The sequence below is a fragment of the Manis javanica genome, chromosome 11, assembly GCF_040802235.1.
Source record: "Manis javanica isolate MJ-LG chromosome 11, MJ_LKY, whole genome shotgun sequence".
NCBI classification, from domain to species: domain Eukaryota; kingdom Metazoa; phylum Chordata; class Mammalia; order Pholidota; family Manidae; genus Manis; species Manis javanica.
The window spans coordinates 42,471,190-42,489,849 of NC_133166.1; the positions used below are offsets into that span (position 1 = coordinate 42,471,190).

At 35.5% G+C, this 18,660-nt stretch overlaps 1 long non-coding RNA gene across 2 annotated transcripts in view; it reads left to right on the forward strand.

Annotated features, from left to right (window-relative positions):
• Positions 1-239: 239 nt before the first annotated feature.
• Positions 240-18,660, forward strand: part of LOC140844401 (uncharacterized) — an 82,761-nt gene continuing 64,340 nt past the window's right edge. For both annotated transcript variants that reach the window (XR_012122644.1, XR_012122645.1), the window contains exons 1-5: positions 240-3,710; positions 7,613-7,919; positions 11,312-11,427; positions 12,298-12,363; positions 12,812-12,998. This is a non-coding gene — a long non-coding RNA (uncharacterized lncRNA). The remainder of the gene's footprint in view (positions 3,711-7,612; positions 7,920-11,311; positions 11,428-12,297; positions 12,364-12,811; positions 12,999-18,660) is intronic.

Here is an 18,660-nt window from a genome sequence, read left to right on the forward strand (position 1 = left end):
TATCAGAGCATATACTTTTCTCATTTTATATGCAAATACATACTTCCATTCCATCCCATGAAATTAATGTTATCATAAACGTTTCTCTAATATTAGGAATACATTTTTAAAAACTTGAAGGCTTTATATTAATAAAGGATTTCAGTAATTGAAATAGAGTTATGATTTTATTTTAAAGATTTGTGGATGTCACAAGATGGTAAATTATAACATTTGCTTGACTTTTACTGTGATGCAACACAGAGATATTTTTTTTCCTGGTCTTTTACAGGTACTTGAATATGTCATGAACATATCCTCTCTTCTTAAGTGTTTGTGTTTTTTAATTTTTGGGTATATTTTTTCAGATTATATTACCTCTTTCAGACCTTTTGGGTCTCACTTTAATTAAGACCATTTGTATCATTAGCTTATTAACGAGCACTTTCTCTTTCAAAGCATCTTTCAACTCAAGAGAAGACAATTGGCGTATTATAGAGCTCTTCAGGTCTATCAAACCATTGGGTCAGAATGCTGAACCTTTTACTTCACTCATTTTTTTTTTTTTTTGAGTCTTGTAACAATTGACCCAGTCAGTGTGTTTCAGGACTTGGGTTATTCTGCTCACCAAATACCTTCTCTGAACAACTGTACCTTTTTGAGTTTTAGATTTTTATTTCCTTTTTGTTTTTTCTTTTTCTCAAACACTGAAATTATGAACATCAGATCATAATTTCCTTTTCCTACAGTTACCTTGATGAATTATTCAAGGATGGAGAAGCAGAGCTGCAGCGCGGCAGGAAGCTGACTTGCCTTTGCATCACTTTTCTAATGAAGACTAACAGCACCTGCACTTAAAATATTTTAGAGTTTAACTCTGACCCATTTTCAACAACATGATTATTTTACTTTAAAAGATATTTTTTTCTTTTGTCCTAGAAGAACCAGCAGCTTCTCATAAATGTACCATACTTTAAAGTATAATTTATGGCAGAAATTCTACCTTCTTTTTAATTTCCTGTCTTTCTGTCCTATCTTGGGCACTGTGTATGTCAATCTTGGTTCACTGACTTGTTCTTTTAGCTAGTCTTATTGCAGGGAATTTCTTTCTGCTTAATTAAATCATGCACACCCTTGTTAATTCTATGTATCTATCTTTATCTCTATGTATCACATTATTCTTTCACTCAAATGTCTTATCTCCTCCCCATCTCCTTTAGGATAAAGTTAAAATAACCCAGATACCCAGACAGTGTGTAGTAGCAGAGCAGGTTATAGAAATACTGGTTTGAGTCCCAGCTCTATGACAGCACTATTTCATAATCTTGGGTAAGTTATTTCAACTCTATGAAAATCAATTCCATCATCCTCAAAACTGCCTAGCTCTCAGGAAGTATTGGTAAGGTTAACTGAGATAATGCCTGGGTATTATGTATGGCAAAAATGTATGTTTTATCCATTCTTGTAGTTTTAGTCTCAAGCCTTCCATTATCTTTCTGATATTTTTTATATTTAGCAAGCATGTCCCCAAGATTTACATCCCACCATATATTATTTCAACTTTTATGAGGGATATAAAGAATAACAATGTTCCTGCTCCCAAAAAATATGGGCATATAAACTACAAAGGTAAGGTAACTGAATCTTAGGAAACACAGGTGAGAGTTATGCCAGATGAGGCTCATTGGGAGGCCAGGGCTAGATGGCAAAGGGGTTTTAACTTTTTCTCAAGAGAAAGGGGAGGCTGTTAATGAGATTTAAGCAAGACAGCAATAGATCAAATGAGCTTCTTCAGAGCATGGCCCTCACTGTGAGAGTGAATTAGAAGGACCAGAGACTGAGCAGGAAAAGATGCTGAGACAAATTCCTAGAGATAACAGACTCAAGTAAGATTACCGACAGCCAACCTGGACAGAAGCAGATGGATTAAAGAACTATCATGCACAGATACTCAAAAAGGCTTGGTCATTGATTGAATGGGCCTTGGGGGACATAAAGGAGAGGAAAATGTCCAGGAAAGCACCAAGGTTATTAGATGGTGGCTTTTATTTTATAATTCTATGTTATTTATTTTCCTCTGTGTGAATACCCTTTCCTCAAATGGACTGGAAATTCCTTATGAAGATAAGCCATGCACAGACATAAACATCCCCCAAATACTCATCTTATAATAGCTGCTCAATAAGTGCTTGCTCAGTGAGTAAATGCTTGCGGGACCAGCTGACCATTGCTATGAGCAAATTATTTCAATCTCTGCAAAATACCAAGTCTTAATTACTCACATCCATGGTGGTAAGAGTGACTTTAACAAACTGCCATCTTCATTATGCTCAATTTTAAAATCTTAACTTCTGGAATAGATAACAAGTTGAAAATTACTAAACAGGATCTACTTTTATTCTCTTCTTAATAGTGACATTAGTGGAAAAAAACTGGGCTGTTTGGGAGAAGGAAGAAAAGAAAGAGATTCTAGTTTATCTACTAAAAGGACAATCATCTGTAAAATACTAGAATTCTAAAACTATATGAGAAATACGTGGGAAATAAATGTTATTTTTTATGGACTGAGGAGCTTTGATAGCTTACTCTTTAAAATACACAAGGATAAGTGTAAGTATTTAAAACTCTGAATTCAATCTTTAATTTATTGATGTCCTGACCTTGGAGAGGCTGTTGAAATAAAAGAGAGAGCAAGAAAGAGATTGAGAGAGACAGGCAGGCAGAAGTATTTATAGGATAATAGTAAGCATTAGGAGTCAACAGGTTGGAAATAGAGATATAAGTACTTGATTGGAAATCACAAAACGTCATTTCAAAAAGTAGAGGCGAGTGAATAATCAAAATAGTTCCTGGTTCATTGAGGTAAAAGGGTAGATTGAGTTGAATAGTGGACACAGTGTGTGTAGTGAAGTCCTGACAGTTTTTCTGTTTTTGTAATGCAAGGGATTGACTTAAGCTTTGATTTCTGAGGCTTCCACTTCAAAGAGCTGGAATAACAACATTGCTTGTCACAGGACTACATAAAGAGCCAGCCTGCCACCCCACTCTCTTCCTTTGTTCTAGACATCTTGGTTGATTTACAGTAACTGACCATTTGGGCCACCATTTCTGCACTCTAATTTCTAGTTCTTCACCCTTGACTCCAATAAAGCATAACCTTAGGCCCTCCACTGCCACCACTGTGACCTCATTGCCATATGCCATATGCTTTCCAGGCCCTGTAATTTACCTCCTACCCTCCTTTTTTCCAAATGTTGTTTGCTGAGGGTGACTTGCAATCATATAAGAATCACAAGGGCAGGGTGGCCCCAGGATGGGACTGGCACACGGCAGTGTGAATTGTAGTATAGGCATCACATATCTTGAACTTGTCTTCAGAAAGAATAGAAATCCAACCCACATTATCACTTGATTTCTTGCCTTTCACTCATTTATCAGATGGCTATTAAGTTAACTCTGTAACTATTCTATGTGCTTTATTTAAAAATACATAAAATACAATCCTTCTCCTGAACTAACATATACCCATGGGGGTGATAGGCACATAAAGAGATAATTACATTATGATGTCATAATGTTGACTCCTTGGTGGCATTGGTACAAATCCAGCCATGGCTCTGGTGCAGCTCAGACATCGCCATGCTTGCTGGGCACTCATTCCTGAAAAGTCTGGACATGTGTTTACAACACTGGGCTCCACATACCTGCTACCAGGTATTTGGTGTTGGCATGTGAGTTGAAGTTATTTGCCATTGATGTCAGGTTTTTATTACAGGTGTTTTGAAGTGTTGGGGAAGCAAAGCACTCCTACAATGATTGAGGCTTGCTATTCTGCAAAAATGTATCTCGATTCTCGATTCTCCTATTTTTAAAGTTGTTAGTTGAGTGAGTAATATATGGAATCCTTAGACAAATAAAATAGCATAAATGTCAACCCCACAAGACTAGTTCTTTGTGAATAGAGCAAATTCATTTGCTAATGAAGGATTTCTGATATGCAAGTTGAGACACCAGTGATTAAATTATAAGGCATACTTATATTTTCACTGACTTATCTATTGTGCTACTTTAACCTCATCCTTGAGGCTGAAATTTTTCTCTCAGAAGCTACACTGTTTTCGCAAATGTTCTCCACTCCACTGAGCATTTTTGAGTGCTTGTTATGCTTCTGAATTTTCCTCATAAACATCCTTAACTGTAAAGCATCCAGAAATGGTTTTCACATGTACATTAGAGTGAAATAAACGCAGTACTGAGCCAGGGGTGAGAGTGGCTACTGTCTCTGGCTCCCCATCTGCTGTGTGGTATAGGAGGAGAGAAGGTGTGTGGTGGTGTAGCCAGGGCCCAGGGCACACATCTTGTGGTGTTCCCAGAGACACAAGATTCCAGCCTCTGAGCAGACTGTCCTCCTTGGTTATATTTGTTGTCCCTGAGAATAGAATTTTTGAGTTGAAAGGATCATTTGAAGTATTCTACTTTTCATGGGATGACTGTACAGACCTTTAGAGATTCTAGGTGTATAAGAAAGAATTTGAAGAGCAATTACTCATGGGTGTCAGGGTGTTAAAAGGAAACTGCCTGGGACATATTAGAGACTCAGTATATTTTTACTGACTATATGAATAAAAATGTAATTGTAGTGTGAACTCAAAGAGTTTGTTTTTGCTGAAGGCTGGAATCCAAATGGCTTCATTGTCAGTGGAAGTCAGGTAGGAATAAAGAAACTGATTTCTGTATGAATTGTAGGATTACAACATTTCATAGCTAAGAGAAACCTAATGAGACCAGTTGTCCTTAAATGTTACTAACACATCAGATAGTTTAAAATCACCAGGGAGAATTTTTAACAATCCATATCCCTGTATCACAATCCCTACATATTTGAGTGAATTAGATCTAAATTGGGTCAAGTTATGTGAATTACTTAAAGTTCAGTAGGTAATCCTAATTTGTTGCAAGACTGGGAATCATTGCTCTAATTCAGTCTGTGAACCCATTCACCAATATAGTGTCCCAGCAAGGTCATTTACCACTGCTGACTGGGATGCCTCTTGTGACAGGGTACTCACTACTTAAAAAAAATATACACAGTAAGAAGGAAAGAAGGAAAGACAAGAACAGGAAGAAAGAGAAAAGAGCGACAGACAGAGTTCAGGAATTCTGGAGAGTTACTGCAAGAAAGCTTATAGAGAAAAACAATAACAACACTTTGGTGCTAAATCTAGAACACCAAAGAATTACTTATGGAAAGTAAACTTGAAACATTGCCTTCAGTAAGATTAAGGATAACAGATCTGACTGTTCAACAGGTGTTCCTGTAATTTATTTTATGCTTCCTTTTATTGAACACTCAAGACTGGGGCTGATACGTTATATGGCAAAGAAACTAATTAAATAACTTTTCCAACACCATATAGTTAAGTCAATGGAAAAAATAGTATTTGAAACCAGGCTTCTCTGACTGAATAGTTTGTGGGATTAACAGTCATTTTATCCTTTCTTGTTATAAGAAAAAAATGCTAAAACTAACGGTACATAGTAGTACAAAATGCATTTTGGATCAAATAAGAACTATAAGATGATCAGCAAATCTGTATCTACTCAAGTAAAAAGTATTAACTCAGAATTCATTAGAATTTTTAATTTGAAAAGGAATTATATTAGTTTAGGGTTGTAAGAAATCAGTAATTTTCATAGATCAATTTTTTAAATCTTATTTTTATTATGAATCAAATCTTATTAATCTGTGATGCTCTGGTTAAGCAGGCAATTTTATTTTTTGGAAAGCTATTGAGTACACCAGAAAATAGTAGCAAAACACCAAGGAGTCTAGAAGCAAAAGACCGCGTATCTTAAATTGATACTTTTTGATTTACATCGGAAAAATCATTTTAATTTTTATTTCTGTGAATAAAAAAGGAAAATTCTATACTTTAAACAAAAATTCAATTCCTCATATAACTTCACTTGTATTTCTTGGAAATAATTATAATATATACTTCCTGGAATGAATACAAATTGCCATTCTAATAAGATAGGAAAAAGAATAGAGGAAGAAATTTTGGGTTAATTCATGCTTTCTTGTTCAATTTGACAACTCAAAAATATGTGTCTAGCTTTAGTCCATATTTTCTGTGATTTTCAAATTTATAACCTGATGAATAAAGAGACTTAAAGGAGTAAATATATTTAGTAAATAAATAGTATTTTAAACCAGCCAAATTTATAATTGCCTTCCACCTCAGATTGAATTTCTTATGTTGGACTTATACAAATAAATAAGATATAGTCATCTAGGTATTGTGATACATAAAGAGAATTCAAGTAGATCATTTGCTTGTATTTAGTTTACTCTTTGCTTAGAGCAAAACACTTTCTTTTTAAGACTTATGGGAAATATTTTTAAGATCGTTCTTTTCTTATGTGTTAGATTTTAGATTGTTCACTGCCATGCCACCAGTGTTTCAAATTTCATGTTATTCCCCTTATATGTTCCCTCTTATTTGAATCTAGAGAAATACTTATTAAAAATCCTTTGGGAAAAAGTAACTTTATCCCTGAGGTTACAGAGGTGATTATATTTCATTTAAAAAATTTGTCTTTTTTTTGAAGAAGAAGAAGATCAAAGAAAAGGAGAAAACAGCTTCACATTACTAAATCAATATTTAAGTGAACTGCTTATTAGAGAGAAAATCAGCTAATGAATTTGATTTTCATAATCATTAAATAAAGTATATTGTACTATAAAAGTTTTTTGGAGATTAAAAATGACACTGTAATCTTTGTAACTGCAGGTTAGTAATATCACTCCCTCACACAACAAAAATCATTGTGATAAACACTGTTCTTTTCAAATAATGCTTGAAATCTGTTATCTGTTAGAAAAAATTTCTGTTTTTATGTTAGAGTATCTAGAAAGAAATGACTTATTTCACAGATCTGTACAACCCGCACCATATCAAACAAAACCGTCCTGTTTCATTACTGGGGACAAAAATTAGTCCCTATTTTATTTTATTGATTACATTTGTGGCTTTACTATGAATGACTTTCTCAGAGACAAGCTAAAAAATCATTTAAGTACTTAGTAATAATAAGTTGAGATTTATTACAACTGGGTATTTAATAGATCTTTCTTTTCCCCTTTGAACACGTGTTTTATCCTATTGACTGGGCCAGTGTCTATAGAATTGACAAAGGGGAGTTTGGGTTGGAAAGAGAAAAGGGATAAAAATATAAAACACATGAGTGCATATATTTGCAAGGCAGCCTGTCGAGTGGTAACGTGAGCTAAGGCAAAGTACATTTGTCATGCTAGGAGAAAGAGCCAAGCATTGTATGTGAGGAGACTAGGATGTATTGTCTTGATTGGTGTTCTGTCAAGAAGTCATCGTGGTTGGAATTAAATTTTTTAGTTTTGTCAAGTAGGAAGTGAAGTTGAAACTCACCTGTGGATGCTGAAGTGGGATCTTTCTCATTGAAAATGCCCACTGAGTGTAAGAAAAATACGTTATTTCTATCTCCTGAAATTGCTCCCTATTTTGGGTGCACAATGGTAAGATTCTCTAAGTGGGAGCTAAACAGGAAAGCTAGTCTTTCATTCTGCACTTCTCTTATCTCCTTTAACATTTAGAATTCAGCCAAGAAAGTAGAAACCACTCTAGAATGTTCAACTAAGAAGAGCTATAATAGAAGACTATCACTGGAAGGGCTGATACAGTGATTAGAACAAACCCAACTGGCACTCAAGTCTCTGTAACAGGATTCAGATGCTGCTGCTGCTAGCCAGGTCTTGGAAGTGTGTTTCAGAGTGACCTGCAGCAGGCAGAAAGGTGAGATCCACGCAGAAGACTCAGAAGCTGATGCAAAATGCCAGGTCTGATCAAATTTACTGCTCTCTGCCATTGCCACAGCAGGAAAACTTCTGCTTTCCAAATCTTGTGAGTACCTGTTATTGGTGGATTCTACACTGGAATCCTGCATAAAGGAATTCCAGAAAATGTAGCCCCTTAGACCCTGTTATACAAGGGACAACCATGAAGAGGTAGAAATGATACTGGGGTGCAGAAAATCTGACATACTTCTCTTCCTTGGTACTAAGGACAAGGATTTTTTTAATGTAACTTTGCTATTGATTTCTCTTCTAGGATTCTTTCAATAATACTGAGTCACTGTCTGTGGAACTAGGTATGTTCAGGACACAATCATACAATCTGTTGAATTTTAGTCTGTGAAAATATTTAGCCATGGTTCAAAGCAAACATAGATGGAAATGTCATTGAGAGCAAATAATAAGACATGGAGAAACCATGAACTTTAGAGTCCTGGGTATAATAGTTTGCTAGGGCTGCATTAACCAAGTGTCACAGACTGGGCGGCTTAAACAAGAAGTTTATTTTCTCACAGTTCTGGAGATTAGAAGTCTGAGATGCAGGTGTCAGCAAGATTAGTGCCCTCTGAAGACCTTAGGGAGAATCTGTTCCATGTGTCTCTCCTGACTTCTGGTGGCTTACTAGAAATCTTTGGCATCCCTTGGCATGTAGTCCTATCACCCTAATGTCTGCCTTTATGCTTACATGACATCTCCTGTATCTCTTCACATCATCTTCTCTCCATACATGTTTCTTCTAGCTCCATGTCCAAATTGCCCCTTTGTATAATACCATTAGTATTGGTTTAGGAGCCCACTCAGCTCCAGTACGACGACCTCATTTTAACTTGTCACATCCACAATGACCCTATTTCTGTATAAGGTCACATTCTGAGATGCTTGGGGTTAAGACTACAGTGTATGAATTTTAGAGGGGACATAGTTTAACCCAAAACACTGGGTTTGAATTCCAGTTCCATTGCTTACTAATATGAAAGAAACACTTAGCGTTTTGTAGCTTCAGTTTTTTTCTTACATGTAAAAACAGTGATTTATAAGCATTTCTAATATTTGCACAAGAATACATTTTTTTTAATTAGAACATTTTTTCATTGTTTGACATAGCAAGTACCAAATAAATATGAGGTTTATTTTTTCTTCTCTTTTAAATGGTAATTCAATTGGACCAGTTGAACTGGGCCATAAAAGGTAGATCTGATCTATGTATTAGAGAAATCGAGGAAGAAGAAATATGGCTTCATTAGGCCACTCAAAACTTACAGTCTGAGTTTAAGTTAATCAACAATTGAGTTTTCTCTCAGCTGAGGTGTTGGGACCTAAGAAAGAATCAGCTGTTGGGAAGTTTGGCAGGTTCTCTTCTCTATAGATGTGTTGCCTTTTTTTAGACCAGGCCCCAATTTTTCAGGTAACCTAAATATGAAAAGTAAATTTTAGTAAGTATAATACTGTCATAAATACTATTTCTGAGCAATAGAAAAAATAATGCTAAAAATTCAGCATATGTGCTGCTTATTACATGGAAAAATACTAATAATTTAAAATACAAGAATACCCTCATTTAATATCCTCAAAATTTCATTCCATGTTAAAGAAAAAACATGATCAAAAATGGAAATGTTAATTTTCCCCAAAATAATGGCTTTTGCTTAAATTTAAATAATATATGTAGATTGAGAAATAAAACTATAGATTTTAAGACACTACTTCTGAAAGCCCAGAGAGTTCTTAAGTAATACTGAATTTATTGAAATGCAAATAACTGCAGTTTTCCAAAGTATAAAATTAGCATTGGCTATAGGAAGAGAAGAGGAATCTGTTAGATTCTTCCTTAAAGGAAATTAATTTTTTATAATGAAGATTAATTATGCTGGCACTTACATAAATCAAATATTAAAAACGAATTTTTATAGGCAAAGATATCTAAGAATAGCAAGACATAGTTCAAATAATGGCTTAAGAATCAATGCAAGGATTTACAGATCAACTCTATAACCATAAAGAATGGCAAAGATAATAGTAATGAATAATATTTATTGATTCCTTACAATCAGCTGTATTACCTTAAGCATTCACACATGTTCCTTCCAATGAAAGAATGTGAAGTTCTATTTTTGGCCATGTAATCTCTAACAACTTTGAACTCTTTGAACCGGTTTCTCATCTGCACCATGAGGCACTGATAAATTGGTTTGATGACTCCAGTGTATCCCATGCTCGCATTCCCTCTTCCACCTTTCTCCTGACTCTAGGTAAATCTTTCATTCGTTTTATTGAGTTCTTAGAATCTCTTTTAAAAATGTTTTGCTGGTTGAAACCACAAAGTCCGTTCCACGACAGTCCCATGTGCTTGTACTTGGCTGTTCTTCGGGCTTTTCTCAGCTTTCCAGGCAAGCTATGATCCTCTGATCTTTCCTCTCCACATATCCTGATGGGCATTTTCCCCCAAGTCCTTCAATACTAGAATAATCAGGCCATGAAAGCAGAAGTTAATTTTTTCGATCAACGATAAGTTCAATTCCATATCCATTTATGAAGAGCCTGCCATGCACAAAGCCCTGCCCTCAGTGTTGTCAGTGACGGATAATTTAATGAGTAGAGTTATATCCTTCACATTTTACTTTTTCTTTGAATCTTGTCTTCCAAATAATAATTAAAATTAATCCTTGTGCATGTCGCATGTGTCAGGTCGGTGCTTTGAACCCATATAGTGCTCGTAGCATGACAAAGGAGACAAATGAGGGAATGGAGGTTTAAGTGAGCGAATCTGTTACCTCAGCGCTAGGAAGCACTAGAGGCACGTTGTGTGAGTCCAGAGCTGTGCTCTCAATCTGCCCATGACACAGCTTTCCCAAAGAGAAGGAAGAATGTATCAAATGCCAAAATTGACGTATATTCTATGGTTCTGAGGAAGAACAGAAGTAGTTGATAAAAATAAGGGAAAACAGTCTTTAGCATTAGTAACAATTAATCAAATTAAACCAAGAATATTTTCACTCTGTCATTATGTGTGTATGTATATGTGTGTGTATATATCTTCATCCACTATGTAAATATATGCATATTTACATAGTGGATAAAAGCACAGCTTCAGGAGTCAGGTTTAGCTAGATTTAAACTCTGATTTCATCTCTTAATAACTGCATGAATAACTGCATGACTTTGGCACTCTGGGAACAATAACAGAACCTAGTTTCTAGAATCACTATGAATAAGCTCTTGGCATAGTCTTTGATAATATTAAAAGCTTAATAAATGTTTGTAGAATGAATGAACAAATATTTCCTAGATTGTTCTATGCATGTACTAAAGACATATTTTTCTTTTTGCATTTCTGTGTTTTCTAAATTTAATGTTATTTTTGTAATAAGAGAATAAAAGTTATATCTATATATCTTCACTTTTGTACTGAAGCTAAAATTAACTTTTAGCTCTCTGAACCAGGCAACTCTTCGTGACCAGGACTATTTCAGAAGGGCTTTGAATGGGTACAGATCAGAGCAGGAGGATTCTGCCATGTGGAGGGACGTTCGCATGAGTGTTCAAAGGCATGGATATGAGTAAGTTCAGGAAACACAATTCATGTGATGTAGCAATAGTACTCGCAGTATTGGTGAGTGCTCAGGATTTGGGCAGGAAGGTAGAGTGGGACCGGAGTACCAAGACCATAGAATGCTGTGCTAAGTAATTTACACTTATAGTCACACAAATTGTCTAGAAACATTAGGAAGTCTCAGGTTTGAAGCAAACATTGTGAGGAGATTTAAAATGATCAGATGGTAATTCACAGAGAAAGAGTAACTTCTCTCTCCTGGATGCAATACTTCCCTCCCAAATGCTCATTCCTTCCAGCTTGTTTTAAGCTTGTGTTGCTCTTATTGGGCAACTCTTGTTCTGTGACTGATTTAGGTCCCTTGTGCTGGAGTTAATTTTCTTACTCTTGTCATTCACTTAAAGGCTTTCAGTAGTTGCTTTTGTGACTGGTTTCATCACAGCTGGAGAGCTGTTTTTCCCAAATGAATCTTTCCTTTTTCGTAGGAAAAATGAGTGTCTTCCTGAAAGAATGACATCAGGGCAACTGGTGCTCTGGGAACAAATGCATAAACTCTCTCTAATGTGTTCAGTTTCTCTAATTTAAGTACTATTAGTGGAAGAAAATTTTAAAAGATTGCCTGATAGAAAACAATGTTTGGAGTTTCTAACTATTTATTGAATATACTGGTTTCACCACTCTTTCAGAGATTATCTAGGGGTCAGAGGGAACTGAAAAAAATCAGTCCCAACATCCCTATTTGTGTGAGAATAGTTAATGTGAATGAGTAAGAAAAAGATAAGGTAGTTTCAAATTATATTTTTCTTGAATATAACTTTGATCTCTGTTTTTCTTGCATCTGTCTCTTTTCTTGTAATCTCCCCCCGACCCCTCTCAGGTTCTCAGTTCTGCCGAGCTGTACTCTGCAAATACACCAATATTACCGTTGTGGATCCTGAAATGGGTATGCCACATTTTACCTGATTATTTCATCTGGCGTTGTTCTGGCTTTTCTGAGATACCCAAATCACTGGGTGCATGAGTCCAGGTGAAGTGCTGCGTACATGTTTATGAAGAGGCAATAGGCTTTTGTATATGAGTCTTCTTTTGTGAGTACTTTGGTAGATTTTGTGACTTGAGTAAGTTGGCCTAACTTGCTCCCACTTTCTGTCACCTTACCTCCACTCATCTAACTTCATCTTCAATTTATCCCCAGCAATTAGGGACTTAAATATGTATTTTAATGTTCTTTTCCTTTCTAATGGTTAGTATTGTATAGTATGTGTTTTAATGTTTGCCTTTCCTCCATGGATTACTTCACTGTGCTTACCTACATATTAACAGGATTCTAGTTCAAAAAGAGTGGCAGCTATAAATTAATGAGTCTTTTCCTATTCGTTTTTTCTTTTTAGGATAAACCATATATTGTAAGCATCAGCACTTAATCATCACGTATCTGTGCATTCTTTTTCATCTCATGATTATAATTTTTGTATCAAATATTCAGAGATTTTCAAAATTTTTTTTGTGAAACTGAAGTCCTCATGCAGAGATACAGGCATTGATGGAAGGAGAGACTTCTCTCTACTAGGAATTACTGTAAGTCAAACTTTGTAAATTAATTAATCCCTGTATACAACTAAAAACAAAATGTTTCCTTTAAATCATGTGGAAAGGAGGTTATGTTTACACTGTAGTAATAAATTATTTAAAATATTTTGAAGAAGAAAGAATAAACTATTTACAGTTTACTTTAAAGTGAGTAATGAAATAAAGGATCATATCAAAAAAAAAAGGCTTTTGAACCTCATTAGCAACTGAATTTTCTATCAGCACTCCTACTTTGGGGATAATCTGAAGGTATCTGTTATACAAGAGTTGAAAATCTCTGACAGTCTATTTTAAATTTGTTCTGTCTCACAAACAAAAAGTCAATAACACATAGTTATTTTGAAACAACCTGGTTATTTTCACTTAAGAAATGCAGATTTTACTTGGATTACATTAAAAAATGAATAAATTAAGAATAGATTGGAGAAACTGCAGTTGAAAAACTCCTGGTGAAAATTCAGTTGAAGTACTGTTCTGGACACTCTTGATAACATAAGAGACTCTTTGAATATATCCAGAATTAATCTAATTGAGAATAGCCAAGATGTAAATTTACTACAATGTAACCAGTAAGGTTTTGAAACTGGGCAGCAATGTAGGAAATGACATCTTCAATTGCTTAGGAAAATGAATAGACAATGGGAACAATGACTTCAGAGCAGGAGAAATCCCATGCGATGTATTAGGCAACTTGATCCATCTATGCTGATCACACACTGTCTTTGGAAAGACACAAGATCAAATATTTTATAAATCATATTATATTAGGATGGTTCTTTGTCCCTCTCAAAATTTGTTAGATTGATTATTTTAAGAAAAAAGAATCACAAAATTCTTTATATTAGATATTATAATTAGAAGAATTATATTAAGAAAGAAAGGAAAAAACAGAAAGATGAAATATTCTTAAAATGCTTTTAAATGTACCCTCTCAATCAAACCCTCCCTTAACAAGATACTGTTTATTTATTTGTATTGATGGGATGAATGGAGAAGACAATGTTGTACAAGTAGGAGAAGGAAGAAATTATGTGATAATATATGAATTAAAAATTTAGCTGAAGAAAACAAAAATAATGTCTTGGGTTATGTTTTGAATCAGCACACTTTGAGTTCTAGATCTTGGTACTTCTGGGTTTCTTACCAAAAACAATAGTTAAGAGGTTGTCATGATTCAAAAGCTAAAAGAAGAACTCTTGATGAAGTGTATAATGTTAGTTAACACACAGCACTTATGCTTTGTGAGAGGCCCTGTTCTAAGTGACTAACATGTATAAATCAATGCAATCTTCTCAATAGTCCTGTGAGAGAAGTAATATCAGTATCCCACGTCCTCCATTATATTTTATAAATGAGAAAACAGGTTCAAAGTTAAAGTTAGAAAACCTGCAAATTTTCTAAAATAAATTGCTCCCTCAATTTGAGATGATCATACTTAAAACTGTTTTCCACTTTATATTTTACACATTTCTAATGATTTATGTAAATTTGAGCAAAAAGTACCCTTGTGAGAAGATGTTAGGATCTAACATTGCTTTTCCTTGGGAAGAATCCTGCTATGGTACTACAAGCTCTGAACTGCTTTGTTTTTTTTGTTTTCAGTTTATCCCATGAAAATTATTGGAGGGGGTTTCAGAATAATAAGTTATTGCCATTCTATACATACATAGCATAACATTAGTTTAATACAAAGTTTTGAGTGCACAGAATATTAGGTATGTGTTACAATCTGCTAAGAATGCAAAGGTGGGGAACCTTGTGGTCAACAGAATTCTAAATTGGCCCCACCGACTTCCAGCCCCTGTTTATGTACACCTTCTGTCAGTTATTCAATCAAAACAGTAATCCAGGTATTTCTCTGAAGAGATTTTTGCAGATGTAATTAAGATGCTGAATCATTTTACTTTAGTATATCTCATTATTCATAGAGTCTGAACCAATGACATGCATTCTTTAAATCTGTGTACAAAAGTTGGGAGAGGAGAGTCAGAGATTTGAAGCTTGAGACAGATTCAACAAGAAGATGGCTTGAAGATGTAAGGGTATTTGGGCCAAAAAATACCAGTGGTTTCTAGGAGCTGAAAGAGGAATCCAACTGATGCAACAAAGATATAGGGACCCCAACCCTACAACTGCAAGAAATAAATTCTATAAACAGCAGAAAAAAGATGAGAAGTTGACTTTTATCCATAGCCTGTGGATGATGACAGCCTGGCAGACACTTTGATTTCCACCCTGGGATTCTGTGATCAGGGACCCCAGCCATGCTGTGCCAGGCTTCTGACCTACAAAAGATGAGGCTTAATTGATTTGTAAGTTTGGGAGGAGAAACTAGATGTACAGAGCCATGCTTTCTCCTGTTTTTCCTTCTGAACTGATTCCAGACATGCATAGATGACTTTGGTGGTTCTTCTGTACACCATTCATTTTAAAGGGTTCTCCTCCTATGGGATGCTGGTGTGGCAAAGGAGCTGGCAGTTTTGGGGGTGGGAAGCCAGGTAACCAACAACAGGGACATTAGCCATATAACTTAAGAAATACACAATGAAAGTTTGAGGAACAAGATGACTAATAAACGTATAAATCTTAATTAAAGATTTAAGCTTTGTTGGTGCTTTACTTAGCACAGACTGTCCCTTTGATAGTGTGCAGCCTATATTTCCAATGTAAGTTTGTTTTTATTTACGTGTACTTTGTTGTCTTCTAATGTTTACAGCATGGTGAAAGATTTTAAATCTTAACTCTCATGGTATTTTTTAAAAGGAGATTGCAGTTAAACCATCTTACTTTATAAAAGATGAGATATACAGTAGCTGTTTCTATAGAAAGCAGGGCTGCAAATATTGGGCCTCAGGAAAAGTAAATGTCCCAGGGCTTTCAGTAAAAGAATAATTCCTTGGAGGCCTTAGCTATATGTTAAACTACTAACCATAGAAAACACCAAATGTGCTTCTTCATTGGAAGACCATTGTGGTTTGTTAATGTTAGGTAGGAGGCTGTGTTCAAAGAAGAAATTAAAATTAAGATCCTTTAATTCCTGGATATGAATAATATTTCTATTTCAAATTTCTAAACTTCTCAAGAACAGTAATGACTTAAAAGATTTCATTAATGAAGTTTTAGATCTTATGCACTATTGTTTCCTAAAAAATTAAAAATAAAATTTATTGAATCCACATGTGAATGAAATCTATAAATTTCTATGAAATAGAAATCTACTCAGTGAGGTTTACAAAATTAAATTAGGCCAAGATCATGGGATAATTTAGAAATTTGTCAAAAACTACTTCTCAACATCTCACAGGCAAAGTCTTTCTTTTAAGGGATATATAATTTCTATGTTAATTAAACTGTTTGATAGCATTAAGATGGAACTCGGAATTTACCACAAATAATCATACATATTGGTAGCATCCCTGACATTTGATTATTCATTACCATCATATCTAATGCATCACCAACTCCTGTTAATTGTGGCTTCTAAGTATCTCTCAGCTCCACCCACTTCTCTTCACCTCCAATAGCTAGATCCATAAAAAATCGGCAGAATTCTTAAACATGGCTTTCTTTGGCCTCTACCTACCTCTCTAGATTAATCTGGCAATAAGCATCACCACTGGCTCATTTCTGCGGGCCAGTTGTGGACTTTGAAAAGTAACTGCACTTGTATCAACTTGGAACAGACAACATCCAGGTCTGCCTGGAGAACTGAGATGACCGCAGTGAGATGGTCTGTGTGGGGCTAACTGCCGGAAATCTGGAGCTGTGGGGTTGGGAGGCATGGGCAATGTCAGGAATATGTAGTTGGAGAGCCCCAGCGACAGAAGAGAGCTTTTGAAGAACCTAAAAACACTTCCTGTGAGGGAAAATTATTGGATTTCTTTCAGAAAGAAATACATTTTTTAACTATGAACATATAATATACACGTTCTTATGTATAATTTGAAACTATGAGGTAAGTGACACCTATCCTCTGTCTCCAATCCCGAACCCCCTCAACGCTGTGTGACAAACTTGGAGACCAGAGAGCAGTAGACTGAGTAGGAGAGAGGCAGGACAAGGACGAGGTACAGAGAAGAAGCCGATCTCTATTGATTTCTGTCCAGACTCCCAAATTAGGCTAAAATTAGAAGAAAGAGGAGATTTACGTTATATAAGCCTGAATTTTGCTGATAGATTGTACTAGATATTTTATTACCTAAAAACAATATTATTGTCCCAAAATAATATTATTAAACACCTAAAAGTGAATGGAAAGTCGGTGGGATTTTCCCAAGGAGTCATGAAACGGTGGAAAGGAACATTCAGCACAGCAGGCAGAAAAGACACCGTTGTTTTCTCCTTATTGACTACTACATCCAGATTGCTCAATGAATAACTTTTACACAAGCATTGTGAGCAAGAGTGAGACAGTGAAAAAATGAACATAAAACAGAGCAACATAAAGTGAAGGAATGAGAATTACAGAGGAAAGCTAAAGGATTTTGACTTCAGAGATACGTGTCTTTGGGTCCCCTGATACCCCATGCCGTTTGTCTGTTGTTTACTCACATCCATTCCTCACCCCTCCCTTCTCTTCTCCCCCGCCACGCCTTCTTCCGACCTCCCCCTGGCCAAGTAGAGAGCACAGCGGATCATGAGCAGGAAGGAAAGGCTATGGCCTCTCCTCTTCACTTTTGGCAGTGTTTTCGGTAATGACTATTTCTCCCCGGTGGTTCTGTCTCTGAGAGCCCCTTCACTACAGTTGCAACTCATGGGTGACTGGCCATGACCCCAGCTCCCAGATCAGCCTCATCTCCCAGAGCCGCGTAACGGAATCCTCTCCCTTCACTCCCCGGCCCCAGTGACTCCCTGTATGTTGTAAGGCCCTGTGTTGTCTCTTGAGTTCCTTCTTCAGCCTCCCCGGTATGTCTGAAACTGGTACTCTATTTATCTGAAATTGCTTCTTTTTCCCTGACTTGCCCTTTTCAACATTTTTTATAAGATCATTTATAATTTAAAAAATAGTGACACTATTTTGATGTAAAAATAACCTACAGAGAGATATAAAATATGAAATCAATAAATATAAAAAGAATGCGTGAAAAAGATAGAAGTCAGTCTTGCCACTTATTTAGACATTTAGCAAAGTTGCAAGAATTTTTTGGTGTGTACTAAAATACATTCAGCATAGATTAATCATAAAGTTTCCTATTTTCCTATTCAAAATTTAATAGTGAAAAAAACAGAAATTATGGAAAACTGGTTCTCAGATTAAGGAGATGAATCCATTTTTTCTTAATTGCTAGGAATATGATTGAAAGAATTTTCGATTTAAAAGACAAGTATTTAATTCAAACCCATGCCCCATCACTACCTCCGGTGTCTTTCCCAGTTCAACTCACTTCTCTTGAGCTCTACTTGTTTCAGGTATAAAAATGACAGAATAATATCAACTTGCTAAATTGTTGTGAGGATGGATTGATAAAATGTCATGTAACTGCTCTGTAAATCTGAACGTAATATGGAAATGTTAGTTAATTGTATTCATTTTTTTCACAGTCAGCCCTATTTATCTGGTCCTACTAATAATCCCAGGTATTTAGTCCATCTCTTTTGTCTGTTTTCACATAGAGCTAGATTCCTCCCTTTAATCATTTGTTAGCCTTTC